The 16,296-nt window shown below is 45.0% G+C and overlaps 1 long non-coding RNA gene across 1 annotated transcript; it reads left to right on the top strand.

The window, feature by feature from the left end:
• The first annotated feature begins 226 nt into the window (after positions 1–226).
• Positions 227–5,158, top strand: LOC311583463. Its single transcript, XR_014774524.1, has 3 exons — positions 227–358; positions 1,388–1,428; positions 4,908–5,158. It is a non-coding gene; the product is annotated as an uncharacterized lncRNA (long non-coding RNA).
• The last annotated feature ends 11,138 nt before the right edge of the window (positions 5,159–16,296 follow it).

The following is a 16,296-nucleotide window of genomic DNA, read 5'->3' as shown; positions in this document are numbered from 1 at the left end:
AGACCCGCCCTCCGCTGTGGGGTGGGGGTGGGAGGAAAAGAGGGGGTGACGCAGGCCTCCTGGCCGCGAGCCTGGAGCCGCCGTGCGGAGACGACGCCCGAGAACCCGCCGCCCGAACTGTGGCTGTGCCCCGATGAGGCCTCACCGCGTTCCCGCGCAGGCGCCCTACGGACAGCCCGGCCCGGCGGCCATCATGGCGCCGCAGGCGCAGCAGAGGCCTTTATAGGTTGAAGGACCCAGAAGAAGGCACTTCCGCTTCCGGGGCGGGGCTAAGGAGCGCGGAGGCGGAAGTGACTCGATCGGGACTCAGAAGCCTGAGCCTGCTTGTTACCTAGGGTTTACTGGGGCGAGCTATAAGGTGGGCGGTTCGAGTCTTTGGAGAAGATACTTAGTTTTTATTTTATTTATTTACTTATTTTTGGACAGAATATGAGGCTTAGCCCATGTTGCCCCGGACATTGGTGTTTCGTCCAGACCAACTTCGAACCTCAGAAACACCAATACTGAAAAAAACACCAGGCTTTTCCGCGCCCCCCCCCCCCCAGGAGAACATGGTCTCACTTTTAGCTCCACTTGGCTTAGAAATCCTTGTGTTGCCAGGCCGCTTAGTATTTGGATGGAAAAGTCGTATTGATAAAGGAGGAGAACTCTCCTTTTGGGGATGTTGTTTAAAAACTTAGCTTTTTAAATATACGTGTAAGAGTTAAGCCCTGAACACATGAGAACCATCCAAACATTTTAGAAATAGGACGTCAATATTGACGCAATTACTGGTGTCATCTGATCCCAATCCTCTGCCTTTCCCCAGATAAGACCCTGGCCCTTTGACTTTATTCTCATGGTTTATAAAAGATTTATTTCATGTACTGTATGTGTTACAGTGTAGTTTTTAAAGTGAGAAATAGGGGTAATTTGTTGCTATAGAGGATTGTTTTTAGTTCAACATTGTTTCTGAATTTGCAGGTAACTGCATGTAGCTCACCTATATTTCAGTTACACAGTTAAAAATTCTTTATTGTGACAGTTAAGCCCCAAACCTGCAGTTTATCACAATACTCATGCAAACATTCTTACAGTTAGCCCTCAAACTCTGTGTTTTGCCATTGTGATCAATACTCATGTGAAAGAGTGGTTCTGCCATTTTCATGAGAAAAGTTTTCTAGCATATAGCTCATATCTAGGAGAAAAAAAATGTTAAGCTATGTTTTAGTTTTAATGTCTAACCTTTGGTAATTATAACAGCCTGGCCATCTCAGTTGGAAGCTCTTGGTTGTACTTTGATAGTTGTCAGTGCCTTCCCAGTTATTTTGTATTCTGTAATCACTGATTCCTCCCTCACCCCTTGGATTCTTATCTTGGGTAATGTGGAATTTTTCTTTTCTTTTAGCAAGTAATCCTTGGGCTGGCACCACAGGCTCAGTCTTGCATGTGAGTACTGGTTCTATATCAGTTAGCTCCTCAATATTTGTTGTGCTTTTAAAAACATTGTATATGGGTGTTTTGTCTGCATGTATATTTGTGTCCCACATGCATGCTGGATGCCCTCAGAGTCCAGGAGAAGGTGTGGGTCCCCTGGAACTGGGGTTACAGATAATTGTGAGCCACCATGTGGATGCTGGGATTTGAACCCAGCACCTCTGGAAGAGTAGTCAGTGAGTAATCTTAACCACTAGAGCCAGCTCTCCAGCCCCTGCTGTGCTATTCGAGTCTGTCCTATACACAAACACTTGGAGCATACCGTAGCAGTTCTTTTAACTGTAGTCCATTACATGAACTATTTCCATCCTGCTTTGATTTTGTTCTGCACCTGATCAGCTGATGCATAAGCCCAGAAATTGTGTGGGTTCGTACTAGATTTGGAGGACACACTTTTCCATCCACTTTCCCCCTTAGATTCCTCTCACATACTCTTGTCTTGTACTGTTCCCTTTGTGTGGTAATATGAGGTTCCCTTGGAGTGTTAGCAGCGTATCATAGCTGTAGCATTTGACTAGGGCCCTAACATGGTGAAGTGATGTGAGAAAAGAGAAAGGTGTGGGTTGTTTTTTTACCCCCAAGGCTACAGAGACTTACTTTGCTCTGTGTTATACAGACGTATAGTTTCTCTGCTCTCATTCTGGTTGGGAAGGAGTGGTGATTAAGTATTTCCTCCCAAACTGGTAGCTCATAGATGTGTGTTTCCTCAGATCCTATGGCTTGAAACAAAGTGGTTTTTCTTTTATTAATTCAGTTACTACTAATTGTGCTGATGTTACAGATTTACCAGCTTCACTGCCAGCTACAACAGGAAATAGCAAAGCTAAGTGAAGCAACCATTAACAAACTCACACCACTAAGCTTTGGCTTTCTGCTGCAGTTTGCCCATAGATAAGGCTGTGTTTTATCCAAGTTTTCCTTGTGGTGAATGGGAAAGCAAAGCAGCAGTGAGCCAGCCCCCATCCTCTGTTGCTGCAAGTTAGGGAAGTGCAAATTAAAACCACATGTAGTGCTACTGCCTATGCATCAAAGTGAACAAAGAGAAGCTTAGACAAGTAGAAGTTAGAGGACGGCTGAAGTCCACATCAATTGCAGGCGTGTGTCCTCAGCCTGACATGGTCTCACTGATGGTATTTTGGTTTCAGCATGCTGTGAGTATACCACCCAGGGGACATCATAGCTGAACTGTGAACTTTTCTTAATCTAATGCTATTTGGTATGCTTGCGATTCTGGATAGTAACAGTGAGCTAAGATGAGCAGGAAGAGCTTACACTCTATAGTGCACAGCTTTGCAAGACTATGTTATATTTGTTTTCAGCTTAGAGTAGGTTTGTCTTACAGTGTTTTGAATCCAGTGATCTTTATGTGGTTCCAAAACAAGGCAAGTAGTATTGTTTTCCTCTGGAAAACACTTGTCGGGCTCTACTCAGTCAGAACAAATGCATGCGTACACTATACCCCTGAAACTCCTCAGGGTGTTTCCTAAGCCCTGTGAGTGCTTCTACTGAAGACATGTACAGCGGTGTTCATAACTTGGCTCCTCATGATGCTCCCAGTGGGAAGTTTCCTGACTTTATCAATGGTAGCCTGAGTAAACAGATAATCACACAGTTGTTTAGCGGAATACAGCATGCAACACTAAGAGTAACATCAAAGCTGCGTGGACAACATGCATGTGTCACCCACAAACACAATATTGAATTGAAGAATCCAGACACAAAGTGGAAAAGTCTATATTATTTATGTTAAGTTTAATAACTTCAGAATTAATCTCATACAGTGGTTATCATTGAGGCTGGGGAGGAGCTAGTGATGGGAGCTAGTGAGTGGCATGCAATTACTGTAATAAAGGAGTGACTGCAGCTGGAGAAGCTACTAGGAGACTCAAGTCAACAGAAAAGTTCTCTACAGTGCGCCTGAGATGGAATACGCACAACTTAAGAGTGGCTTATGATAGCCCAGGATGGGTCCAGGGTTCTGGCCTGCCCACTCTACACTGCTGATCACCCTTGTGGAGCTGTGTGTGGACTCTCCCTGTTCCCCAGAGAGGACCAGGTAGTTCTAGGTTCCTTCAGTTTGCCCCTGCATCTATTGTTTTTGCCATCCAGGGCTCCAAATGGCATGTTAGGTAGCAATTGCTATGGTTACTCTTGCCCCTTGCCAGGGCTTTTCTTGTGGCAGCGCAAAACCAGCTTTCCCCTTTACACCATATCTTTTCCTGCTTTTAATTGGCACAGCTTCAGCCTGCTTTCCTGGGTCATTGAAAGTTTTGTTCAAATGATGGGCATTGCTTACCCTAAGGAGACTGCTTCATGACTCACCCAGGGCCCCTCACCTGCCCTTGCTGCTGGTGACTATGGGGGAGAGGCAGGCTCCCAGCTGGCTTTTCAGTGTTCAGATTCCAGAGACGCCATGAGGGGGGCCCAGAAGGGTTAGAAGCTATGTGGAGAGAAGATGGGTGCGTTGTAAATGCTATGATTCTATAATGTTGCAATATGCCAACAAGCATTTATGTGTTTGTGCAGCAAAGCATGACATGTTTCCTGGGTCCTCTTCCACAAACACACTGGCAATGTCATGAGGGCCACTGGACTGTGGCTCGCAGACTGCACAGTGGATGCTCTGGGTTATGAGTAGTGACGCAAAAGGCTCTGAACAGATGGCATCAGGGAGCTAAAGAGGCAAAGCATTTGACTAAAGCAGACTGCAGAGAGTAAGTTACAGTGACCGACAGTGTCACCACCCTTTCCTTGAAGTGAGGTCTATGAGATTAGCCAAGAATGGCATTTGTGACAAAAACACAAACAGGTCCCTCCTGCGAACAGGGAATGTTTTCTTGTGCGTCAGCTGGACAATAAATAGCCATACAGCCCATATTCTCACCCCAAATACTTTTCAGCAAGTTGCTACACCTCAGGTGTACTTTTATATTCAAATTGTTGCTAGAGAGATGTCCTCTCTATTCACCTCAAAATGTTTTGGGGAAGGTACTTCTGCTTGGCAGTCTGCACTCCTTTTTCTGCAGATCCCAGTATTATAGCTTAGCTGTACCTTTATATTCCAAAGTTCTAGAGTGCTGGTCCATTTCCCTGTGCACAAGCCATGTGGGAAAACCACAAAGGGAAAGGTAGCTTGTGTTGGCTGTGCACATGCATGTGCGTGTGTGCGCGTGTGTGTGCGTGTACACTGAGTATCAATTCAACACGAAATTAGCGGCACAGACAGCACATTTATATCTCTTAGCTTCTGTGGCTGAGAAGGCTGGGGGGCTTAGTTGCAGTTGCTTCTCAGTGTCTCACTGGGCATGTACCAAGGTGTAGATTTCTGTTTGTAATCCCAGCTGAAGCTTGGTGTCATCTTGTGAGCTATTCTGCTTGCTGGTTCTATGGAGCTCAGCCCACGAGTATTGAGGTCATCGTTTTCTTTGCAGATACTGGCCAGGTCTTTCTCACAGCTCCTAGAGACAGACATCAGACGTGCAGTCCGTGGCCCTCGAACACCATGGAGCTTATTGCTCCGAAGCCCACAGGAGAGCTTCTCCCGATCCTGCTGCTGCTGCTGCTACAGCTGCTCACAACAGCTATTGTTGTCGCTCGAGTCTTATATTCCATGTGACGCCGTAGGCGAAATGATTCCACCGTTTTGGTACATTGCGTACCCAATAAAAGGAGGGTCATACCATTATACTCCCAAACCCTTTCTAGACTCAGGGCGAGGTTATAATCCAGGGCATCAGGAATCGTAGGAGCCATTTTTAGGTCTTGCCAACCATGGCTCTTGAATGGTAACTGCTGCCAGTATGTGAAACCCCTCTTAAACTGATTGTCCACTTTTTTTCTTTGATATTCTCTTGAGAACTCAGCCACTAGTTTATTAGTGTGCTTAGAAAGTATGAATCTACACGGACACTCATATGTCTCACAGACTTCAAGATACACCTCTGAGCATATTATATCACATGGTCTGTTCTTTAGAATTTAAAATAAATATGATGTAAAAGTGATCCAACTGTGCACTTAGTATACTTTATAACTGACATTTCGGAAAGTCAGTGGGTAGGAGACTGGGGTGCACTCACATGTGCTCACACTTCTTAACTCACCAGCTTAACTGCCCTTTCCCCCATTCTGTAGGAATCACTGGAACTTATTTGCCAGCTGGTGTTTCAGAGTCCTTTATAAATTAATTATAGTATTTACTAGCCATGCGGAGGTGGAAAAATCTAATTAGGTCAAGGAGGCTGGCCCTGCTGGAGACTGAAAAGCAAGGCAGGCAAAGGTGTCAGCTGCAGATCCCCTGTTGTGCTTTCTTGAGTACATGGGGGAAGGCTGTGCAGTGGAACAACAGAAAGGACAAATAAAAATTTACAGTTAAAATCATAATTTTGGTGAAAATGATTGAAGTTGTCCATCATAAGTGAATGAACAGACAGAATTTAAAAACGTTTTAGCTGACAAAGCCCATCTCAGACATTTCATTGCAGTGTAAGAGCTGGGTGTGAGGTGCTGAAAGCACAGTTGTTCATCAAGTTGCTCAGGAATACAGATTGCTCTAGGTAAGAGAATTGTATCACAGTCTCCTACAGGTGTGCAGAGGTGAAAGCACATCTGTGTAAGGGCAAGAATTTGGGTTTTAGGCAGACTCAACGGTAGGGAAGGTAAATGCATTGACATTAGTGTATCACGTGTGTCAGAACTTGATTAAATAGACTCTATCCTTAAAGGGAGCGCAGAGCAGGTGTGAGCCTCAGGCTCTGATCTTGGAGGCATTGCCTGAGAATGAATCTCCAGGATTGCTGAGTCCTATCCCACCAGAACTCCCAGCCTGTCACACTTTCCCTAGTCTCCTCAAAACTTTTTGTTTTATAAAATACCTTTGAGAAAACACTGACGTAAATAATCTAGTTTAACATTCATATTCTTATACGTGGGTTATTTTATTTACCAGAAATAAAATATTAGAATCGGGGGTCAAAAACCTCAAATTTTCCCAAGGCCAGGGAGTGGCGTAAGCAAATGACTGAAGGCCCAAGTAAGACATCAGGGAATGAGAGAGACTGAGAAACTCGTTGAGGGCAGGAAAACTTGACAATAAATGCTGTTTTAGCCAAAGAAAGGGTGACAGCTGTATTATTACCTCAGGCCAGAAGTTGCTCCCATTTCCTGCCTGTACAGTTCAGTTGTGTTTAGAATTTTGTGGTGGAGTTTAGCAGAGAAGTGGACCTAAGAGCAGGAGACAGTGGAAGACCCAGTAGGTGAGCAATGCTCTTCTTCACCTGAGCGTGGTGGGGCAGCCCTGGCCAGCATCCCCTTGGCTCACTGTCTCCAGGGCCCCTGTGTAGTCCGAGAGCAGCAGAACAGTTGGAGACGTCACAGCCTGAAACTAGAGGGGAACAGGTGATCTGTAGGGATTCACACCATTGGTGCCCCAGAGCTTCTTGGCAGCACTGGAGCAGAGTGGTCAGCTTCTTGTTGGCATGGGAGCAGAGAGGTCAGCTTCCCCTGGGACCGGGCCCACTCCAGCACGTCCCACGCCAGGTGCTTCTCACATCTGCCTGTCACCTCGGGCACAGCTCTGCATTCCTGTCCTATGCAGCACAGCCATAGGGTCGAGTCTCCGGATGAGAAAGAGGAGGAGCAGCTGCCCTAGGCCATATACTTCCTTTCCTCGAAGGGCACCCCAAGGGAAAGAAAGGCAAACTGGCAACCCCGTTAGATCTGCTGGTCAGCAGAAAACACAGCTACACGGGAAAACAGGCCTTTTTGTTTGGTTTGTTGTTTGGTTGGTTTTGTTGTTCTTGTTTTAGGAGATTTGATTCTCATTGCAACCTTAGGAAGGAAGTATTGTTATTCTCCTTTTCCAGATGAAGGAATCCAGGTTCCTTTCTTGGAAGAGCATTCTTCCAAGGCAATAAGGCTGGAATGCAGATAGAGACATAGTCTCAACATGCAACTCAGCAATGCGCATGCCCGGATCCCTTGGGAGCCCAGGAAGCCAAAACTCTGTGTGTAATAATGCTGGGCTGTTGCTCCCCATTTCTAACCTTTTAAAATTACATCCCCACTGCAGTTTCCCCTCAGTCCTCTCCTCTGACCCCCACCTTCCCTCTCCCCCAAATCCTCTCTTCCTCTGTTTCCTTAAGAAGAGGGTAAGATACCAACCTCCAAGGGACATCACCAAACATGACGTGTCAAGTTCAACAAGACTACACCTATAACCTCATATTAAGGCTGGACAAGGCAACCCGGTAGGAGGAAAAGGGTCCCCAAAACATGCAAAAGACTCAAAAACAGCCCCCACTGTTAGGATTCCCACAACAAGACCAAGATACACAACACATCATTTATGCATAAAACCATCATCTGGGCTCCCTGATTGTCAAGTCAGTCACTGTGAGCCCCTAAGAGCCCTGGTTAGTTAATTCTGTGGGTTTTCTTGTGCTGTCCTTGACCCTCTGGCTCCTACAATCCTTCCTCCCCCTCTTCTGCAGGATTCCCTGAGCTCCACCTAATTTTTGCCTGTGGGTCTCTGTATCTGCTCCTGTTAGTTGCTAGATGAAGCTTTTCTGATGAGGATTATTCTAGGCTCCTGTCTATGAGTTTATAGGAATTATTTTGTTAACTTTATTTATGTCTATCCAGCCTCTGGTTCCTGTCCTTCCTGGGCTCCTTCTTGTGCCAAGGGTCTCAAGCTTGACCAATCATTGGTTGGCCACTCCCACGTATGCCTTTACCACCTGCTCCAGCTTGCGCATCTTGCAGGGAGGACAAACTGCAGGTCACAGGTTTTGTGGTTGGGTTGGCGTCCTAGTCCCTCGACTGGACGCCTTGCCTGACTTCAGAAGATGCCCAGTTCAGGCCACATATTCCCCATCACTAGGAGTCTTTGCTAGGGTCACCATCATAGATTCCTGGGATTTTCCATTGCACTAGGTTTTAACCTTACTCCTTAAATGCACCCCATCCCCCAGTTCCGGTTCCAATTGTCTCCCCTAATACTACCTCGATACCTAATCAGGAGGGATTTTTTTAAAAATCGCTTTGCATCCTTATACCAACCTGTTCCCCTCCTCTGCCCAGTCCCACCCTCATGCTCCCCTCTCTCTATCCTTCCTCTACTTCTTTTCAGAGAAGTGGGGCCCCAAGGGGTACCAACCCACGCTGGATAGCACCTCAAGTCTCAGGAGGACTAAGTAATCCTCTCCCACTGAAACTCCACAAGGTAGCCCAGCTAGGAGAAAGGGATCCAGTGGCCGGCAACAGCATCAGCCCTACTCTTGTTGTCAGAGGAGCCACATGATGACCGTGCTGCACATCTGCTACATCTGTGTGGGGGTCTAGGTCCAGCCCATACAAGCTCTTTGGTTGGTGGTTCAGTCTCTACGAGCCCCTATTGGCCCAGGTTAGTTTACTCTGTAGGTCTTCTTGTGTTGTCCTTGACCCCTCTGAATATCTCAATCCTTCCTCCCACTCTTCCACAAAACTTCCCCAGCTCAGTTTATTGTTTGGCTGTGAGACCCCGCATCTATTCCCATCAGCTCAGAATGAAGTCTCTCAGAAGACAGTTATGCTAGGCTCCTGTCTAGCAGACGAGTGTCATCAATAGTGTCAGGAGTTGGCTCTTTCCCATGGGGTGAGTCTCAAATTGGGTTCGTCATTGGTTTGACATTCCCTCAATTTCTATTCCATCTCTATCCCTACATTTCTTATAGGCAGAAAAAGTTTGAGTCAAAGGTTTTATGGGTGGATTGGTGTCCCCTTTCTCCACTGGAAGTCCTGCCTGGCTACAGGAGGTGGTGACTTCAGACTCCATATCCCTCAGATAAGGTCACTCCCATAGCTTCCCAGGAGTCTTCCTGTCCCAGAGAAGCTCCCTTACCTATTTCTGCTCTCTCTCTCTCTCTCCTTCCCTCCCTTCATCCTGCTCTCCCCACACCTGACCCTCACCCCTGCTGCCCCCCTTCCCTCTCTCCACATAGCTCCCTCCCTTCATCTACTTCAGATGTCTATTTTATTTTCCTCTTTTGAGTGAGATTTGGGGATCCTCACTTGGGCCCTCCTTGGCTTCTTTGTATCTGTGGATTGCAGCATGCCTAACCTGTACATTATGGCTAACGTCCACTTACAAGTGAGTACATACCATGCATGTCTTTCTGAGTCTGGGTTACGTCACTCAGGAGGATCTTCTCTAGTTCCATCTATTTGCCTGCAAATTGCATGATTTTTTTTCTTTAATCCAGAACACTTCCCTGGGGCAAGTGTTAATTTTAGTAAGTTTGGAATCTGTTGTCTTATAGAACATGGTTACCCTGGAGGATGTTATGGGATGTCATACCACTGTCCAACTCTGATGTGTAAAATGGAGATGTTTCAGAAATCACATGCTCCCACTTTGTGAAATAGCATGAAAAAATTATATTGAAAATTTGTATGTTATTATAGATCATAGAAAGCTAGGGCCTGGAAGCCACCTGCAATGTTTCAGAACTTTCTCTGCTCTGTCTCTGTCTCTTGACTGCCTGCACTCCTGAAATGATTAGTGAAGTTTGAGGCCAAACTTCGTTCTTTAGGACTGGTTTGAAGGCTAATCCAGGAAATATCAGTTAGAATGTAGCATTCCCTAGGATTTGTTTAGGGACACTGGGAGAGTTCTGTCTTCAGTAGAGTTCCTAAACTGATGTATATGAATATATGAAACCTACTTTATAGAGCGCTTACCTACAGAAGTTATGCAGAGACTGTAAGAGCTGATAGATGAAATCAAGAGAGAGGAGGAGGAAGGGAGGGGGAGAGGGAGGTTTGAATATAGCATTTGAATTTCCGACTTTAGCTTTGCATAAGTCACGTCTGTTCATTGGACATTCTAGTCACATGAACCAAATTAGAGCATTTTATTTTGGTTTAAACCCAATTGCACAGGATTCTGTAACCAGAGGCCACAAATTCTGATTAATGTTACAACAGCATTTCAAACTGGCTGCACTGGGAAGGTCTGAGGACTCAGGATTCAGTAGTGTGCTAGGCAGGGATGGATCTCAGAGTGAGGGTTTACATATTGTGAATCTTCCCTCCAACCATGAATACATATCAGATCTAATCACACATACCTATTATTGAATTTTAAATAAGATTGCAGACATTATGGTAATATTTTAAGCATCTTACCCTATCTACTTATGAAGGAATATTCTTCCGTATTCTTTTGCTAGCTTTACCTTAGTGTGAACTCATTTGGGGCTGTGTAACCAGGTAACATAGGATGTTTTATAAATTTGGCTTTGATTTGGGAAGCAAAACTCTAACAATTACTTTTTTAGGTTTTAATTATCTATGTGAGTATCTCTAGGGGATGGACTTTACCTCCAAAGCTGCAGCACCTGGAGCATGGTCGATACTCAGTGCTTTTGGAACAAAGAGAAGAAGAATTTTATTGTTTACTATCACTGAGCAGTGTGGATCTACTGTGTGTGAAACTGTTTTCCACACGTGTGCTATTTTGCTTGGCATGAGGCAAGTTGCTGCACTTACAGCATTTACAGCTGGCTCCCATTGTCCCACAGTTTGGTGAGCGGTTAAAATCCTGCCGCTAGAGACCCCACTCTGCCTCCTGAGAGCTTTGCAACCTCAGTTCAGGTCCAAGCACCACCTCCCGGCCTCCTCGCCTGGCTACAGGAATAGATGGATCCAGCTGTAGGTAGTGAGCGCTGTGTGCAGAGCAGCTGAGTGGGGAGCATCTGGACACGGCTAAGGGCCAAGCAAGTGCTTGCTATGCCTGTCATCATTGCTATCCGGGACCACATGCTCATCACTATATGACTGTGCAAATTTTAAATGAGACGTTCTTGTAAAAATGCCTGACAGCTGCACACAATTCAGCACGCACACAGTCATAGCCCCTGTAGTGTTTGCGTTAAGAGGTACCACTCTAACCCAGGCTGCATTTGTTTGAGTGATTGATCCTGAGCGGGTTGTATAACGTCTAGGATCACCTGTAATAAAACGAGAATAATGATAGCATCCACTTCCTAATGTGGTTTGAGGTTTAGTTACTGAGGTCCCCTAAAGTAATAAAGGCAACAGCAGGCGAGCAGCACCCAGCCAATAAGCCTGAGCTGTCAGTATCGCTCTGAGCCTCAACCACTGCCAGTGCTGAAAGTGGCTACATCTGCCTGTCCAGGCTGCAATGTAGATAAGATGTGATAGAACTCATGAACATAGCTAGTAAGTGGTGGGTACTTGACACATGCCAGCCGCCTTTTCTATTTTTATGATTCAGGGGACAACTCAGAGTTTTATGATGCCTTGGGGTTGCCCATGAGTATTGACCTCATTTGCGTGTGGTTATAGGACAGAGAAGGTCAGGTGGAATTTTACCAGTGATACATTTTAAACATTGTTAGTTAAGTAAATGCCATTCAATGGATTAAATTATTGTCTGGATTTCTTCTAAAGGCAGCTTGGTCAAGAAATATGCAATACTTCTTAATTCTTTTGATTCTGATCACAGATATGTTGCCTTGCTCTCTGTAAGGAATGATAGAAGAATAGGTTATTCTTTCAAGACTTTTGGTGGCATTCCCCGGCACACACTCTACGGGAGCTGCAGGAAGGTGCTGTCAATCACAGGGTGGGAAAGGAGCTCAGGATGTCATTACTTACGCTTTACTTCATGACTTACACCTGAAGAATTCTAATAAGTGTCCCCTTTGGAGACAGCTGGCGCTCTGCACAGTGCAAGCCTTTCCTTGTCTCAAACTGACTTGTCTTCATGGCTCTATTGGTCAAAGTCTTAAATGATGTGAAAGGCTCTGGTAAGACTATAATTGTTTGAAACACTTTTTAACTGTTCTTCAGGAGCACACGTTGCTGGAAGAAGAGTGGCGGGAGTGGGAGAGATGTTAACAAAGACTTGTGTGTGGATTTTTAATGCATTCGTTGAGGAGAGAAATCTGTAGCAGATAAGATGTGCTGGGCGAGCAGTCCAGCAGGTGGCAGCGTAGTAACGTACACCCTCAGGTCCTCGGAGGGAATGGTGCTCAGGATCATCTTAGAAAGATAGGAAGCTCTGTATCTTAAGCGTTATATATCTTTATTGTCAGGAGTGTGTGTGTGTGTATGTGTGTGTGTGTGGTATGTGTGTAAAAGTTAGCATATACCACATTGAAGTTTTCTGGGATCTTCTATTGCACTAACACTCCATTATTTCGAAGCACATATGTGTATTTTCTATATTCAAAGATATGAAAAAGGCTTGAGACTATTTCTCAAGTAAAATGACAATGCACCAACAATTGATTGCTTTGAGGAGTTGCCTGAAATTTTAGTTAGCACTCCGCGCTTATTTTCTTTAACAGTTAAGGTTAGGGAGGCAGGAAAAAAAAAAAAAAAAAAAAGCTGAGCTGCCCAGTGCAGCAGCATCTTCAGCAAGTTTTGACTATATAAAAAAGAAAAATAGACAAAAAGCCAAGTATTCCTAAGATACAACCACAAGGACCAAGCATCATGTTATGAGGATTGCCAAAACGTCCAGGAGTTAGGATTGTCCCGATCCCAGGACAGAAGCCGGCAGTGCCTCCCGGGGCAGCATCAGACCATCACACACTGAGTTGGTGTAACTGAGTGTGTTGTTACACCCCTCAGCAGCAAAACTTCACTGTACCCTGTTTTATCAGTCACCAGGGCCTGACAGATTTCTCACACAGCCAAGCAGTTGAAAGCAATAACAATTTTGACATAAAATATGTTTATATTCTGAGAGCCATTAAACAAGGATTATTTGCTTATAATTTCCTTTTCAGGCCTTATTTTGTTGATAATGTAGAATTCTTGAGTGACCAGGCAAATTTAAGGGCAATTTCAATTCAGTAGAAATACTGGGATATTTTATATTGTAGTTAAAGCTTCATTTGAAATTTTTTATGCTTGCAATTTGATAAAGTTTTTCTGGTAGGTCTTTGCTTCTTCTTTTGAAATGTATTTCCATAGTTTGACAACTTTACAGATACATGCAATGAATTTAGTCACTTTCATCCCCTTTACATTCTCTCCACCCACTGCTGCTGTCCATATTGTCTTCCAGAGAAGCCACCCCCTTCATGTCTTGGTGTGTGTGACCCACTGAGTTTAATTATGTTTCACTCATTAGTCAGTTAGTTTAATTAGAGTTGTCCGTGTGCGCGTGGGCAGGAGGCCGTTCACTGGAGCATGAGCACCTTCTCGGTGTTCTCAGGGCTCCACCACTGAGGAAATTCACCTGGTTTCCCTCAGCCACCATTAATTGTCACCGGTCCCCAGGCAAGGATGGTACCTCATGAGCCTGCCCTTCTGTGGTGACGGGTTGAGGGATTTCATCTTGCCTGGTAACCAAGCTGCAGTAAGTTCATGAGAGCAGGGGCCATGTTCACACCCAGGAGACCAACTTTACAGCACCCCTACCTCCAGCTCTTATGGCCTTTCTTGTGCAGTATTCCCCAAGCCTTGCAAGTGGGCCGAGCACTCCACTGTCCCGTTTTCTCAGCATTTCAACTATGCTGGAGCTTCTGTATTAAATCCCTCCACAATAACAAGAAGCTTCTCTGATGAGGGATAATAGCGTTGCTTTGAGGGGCATCCAAAGTTACTGTTTGCCTTAAGCTACACTTCACTTAATCATTAAGTACCTGTAAACTCTGTCATGTTCTTTTAAAGTACCTGGATTTTTGAGTAATCTCATTACAATAAACTATGTATTCATAGGTTTCTAATATAGGTATATATACACTATTTTATATATTATGTAATTTTGTTACATGCTATATATAACAGTGTATTTTATATATTATATAATATAGTATGTGTGTGTCTATCAATAAGAAATGGCATCCTAGCTAAATATATGAGACAATAAGTAGGATTTTGGTGGAAAGGGGTAAAAACATTGTCAGAAAACACATATCTCTGTGAAGGTGGCTAAGGTATAGATGTGAGAATTGAACACTAAAACCTTTCAGTTGTGTATTCAGAATATCCAGATGAAATATCTAAAAGTAAATGATAACTGTTGTTCTCAGCACTCACAGCCCCGAGACAGGCTTTCATTTCTTGCCTCCTGCTACCATCACCCACCCTTCCTGGTAGAGGATTCCTTTAGTGATTCTCCTTTGAAGTGAGGCTTCTGAAAAAATGTTTGCAGGAGAGGGAGCTACGGGATGCCCAGTAGGGGGAGCACTGCAGTGTCTGGCTGCAGCTCCCTAGGTGCAGTGCTGAAGCTCTGTCCTGCTGTGTGCTCAGAACTGGTCCCTCAGCATGCTTGCCTAGCTGTGCTCCCAGTGTGGAAACTGCCACTCCAAAGGCTCCCAGGCTTCACCAGCTCCATCCCTTCGTAGATCTCTGTAACCTACATGTGCCCTGGAGCTTTCTTACCAAGCCTTCTGTAGGCCCTGTGTGCTGTCTACAGTGAGAAAGGCCTTGCTTTGCTGTTCACTATCCTGTTGGTGACTGCCCACTTTGCACCTGCACTGGAGCCTTGCTCTACACTGCATGGAAGCTTGGCTTGGGAAAATCAGTCCTTCTAGGGCCACATTCTAAGGGGTCTTAAACACGGCTGTGTGTGTGTGTGTGTGTGTGTGTGTGTGTGTGTGTGTGTGTGTGCGCGCGCGCACGCGCGCGCACTGTTTGTTCTTGCTGAGGCACTCTTCTTCAATCCAAGGGCACCAATAAAGTCTTCTTATATTTCACGGTTATTCTTTTATTATTGTTGAGAATGTGTTGTGTGAAGCTCTCCTTGTTTGTCTCTCAGTGTGGCTTAGTTCCAGATTGGATCTAGACAGACAGGTTCAGTGTCAGGCTTCCAAATGTATTACTGGGATCAGTGTCCTGGCTGAGCGTCCTTTGGGTTGTGGTCAGCCTAGCCAGCCTCCCTTCATGTGCTTTCACATTTATTTTATGCCTTTGTGTTTTATTTTATTTTATTTACTTATTTATTGTTTTGTTTTTCATTAGAGGGTTTCTCTGTGTAGCCTTGGCTGTCCTGGACTCACTTTGTAGACCAAACTGGCCTCGAACTCACAGCAATCCGCCTGCCTCTGCCTCCCAAGTGCTGGGATTAAAGGCATGTGCACCACCATGCCTGGATATTTTATGCCTTTGATGGGGTCAACATTATTTTTTCACAGAAGCCACACATTCCAGCAGTTTACCTTGGGCTCTGTGCACACCACACACCCACTCTGAGCAGAGGACTGTACTTTTTCTCTCTGCTTGTCTGAACTCTCTGAGCACCACATCTCAGGGCGTATTACTAGCATCACGTTTTACATCAGTTTTGAGCTTTACTGTTGCAAATGGCATTAACGAACCTTGAATCAAAAGGGATTTACTGGTTCATGACCCTGAGAAATCAACAGGTGAGCCTGGATCCATGTGCTGTTTGATTCTGAGCTCAGGTGATATCCACAGGTTCCCCTGGGCTGCTGCCCCTCACAGGCTGACTTTCCATCTGAGCATAAAGGACAGAACAGCTCCAGGCATCTGAGCTTCTGGTACAAAAGCAGCCAAGTCAGAGTTTCCCTTTTCTTTTAAGTGGGTGTCTCAAAGGGTTACTGTAATGCTTAAAATGTAAGATATTCGAGAACATTGCCCAAGCAGTGCGTGGAAACTGCGTGTGCCACTGTGTTAGTGTGTGTCACCCACGGCTACTTTCACCTGTGAACTTTAGCTTCTTGTCAGCTTATGTGCCAAGCACTGTGGTCCATGATACCAGAACATCCAGACTATTTTAGACTCTTCCTTTCAGTCCCAAGGGTACTGTGCTGGCTAATTTTTTTTTTATCAGCTTAACTG

Source organism: Acomys minous (genome assembly GCF_964271855.1).
Source record: "Acomys minous genome assembly, chromosome: 14".
Classification (NCBI taxonomy): domain Eukaryota; kingdom Metazoa; phylum Chordata; class Mammalia; order Rodentia; family Muridae; genus Acomys; species Acomys minous.
This window is presented reverse-complemented; position numbering and strand designations above follow the sequence as displayed.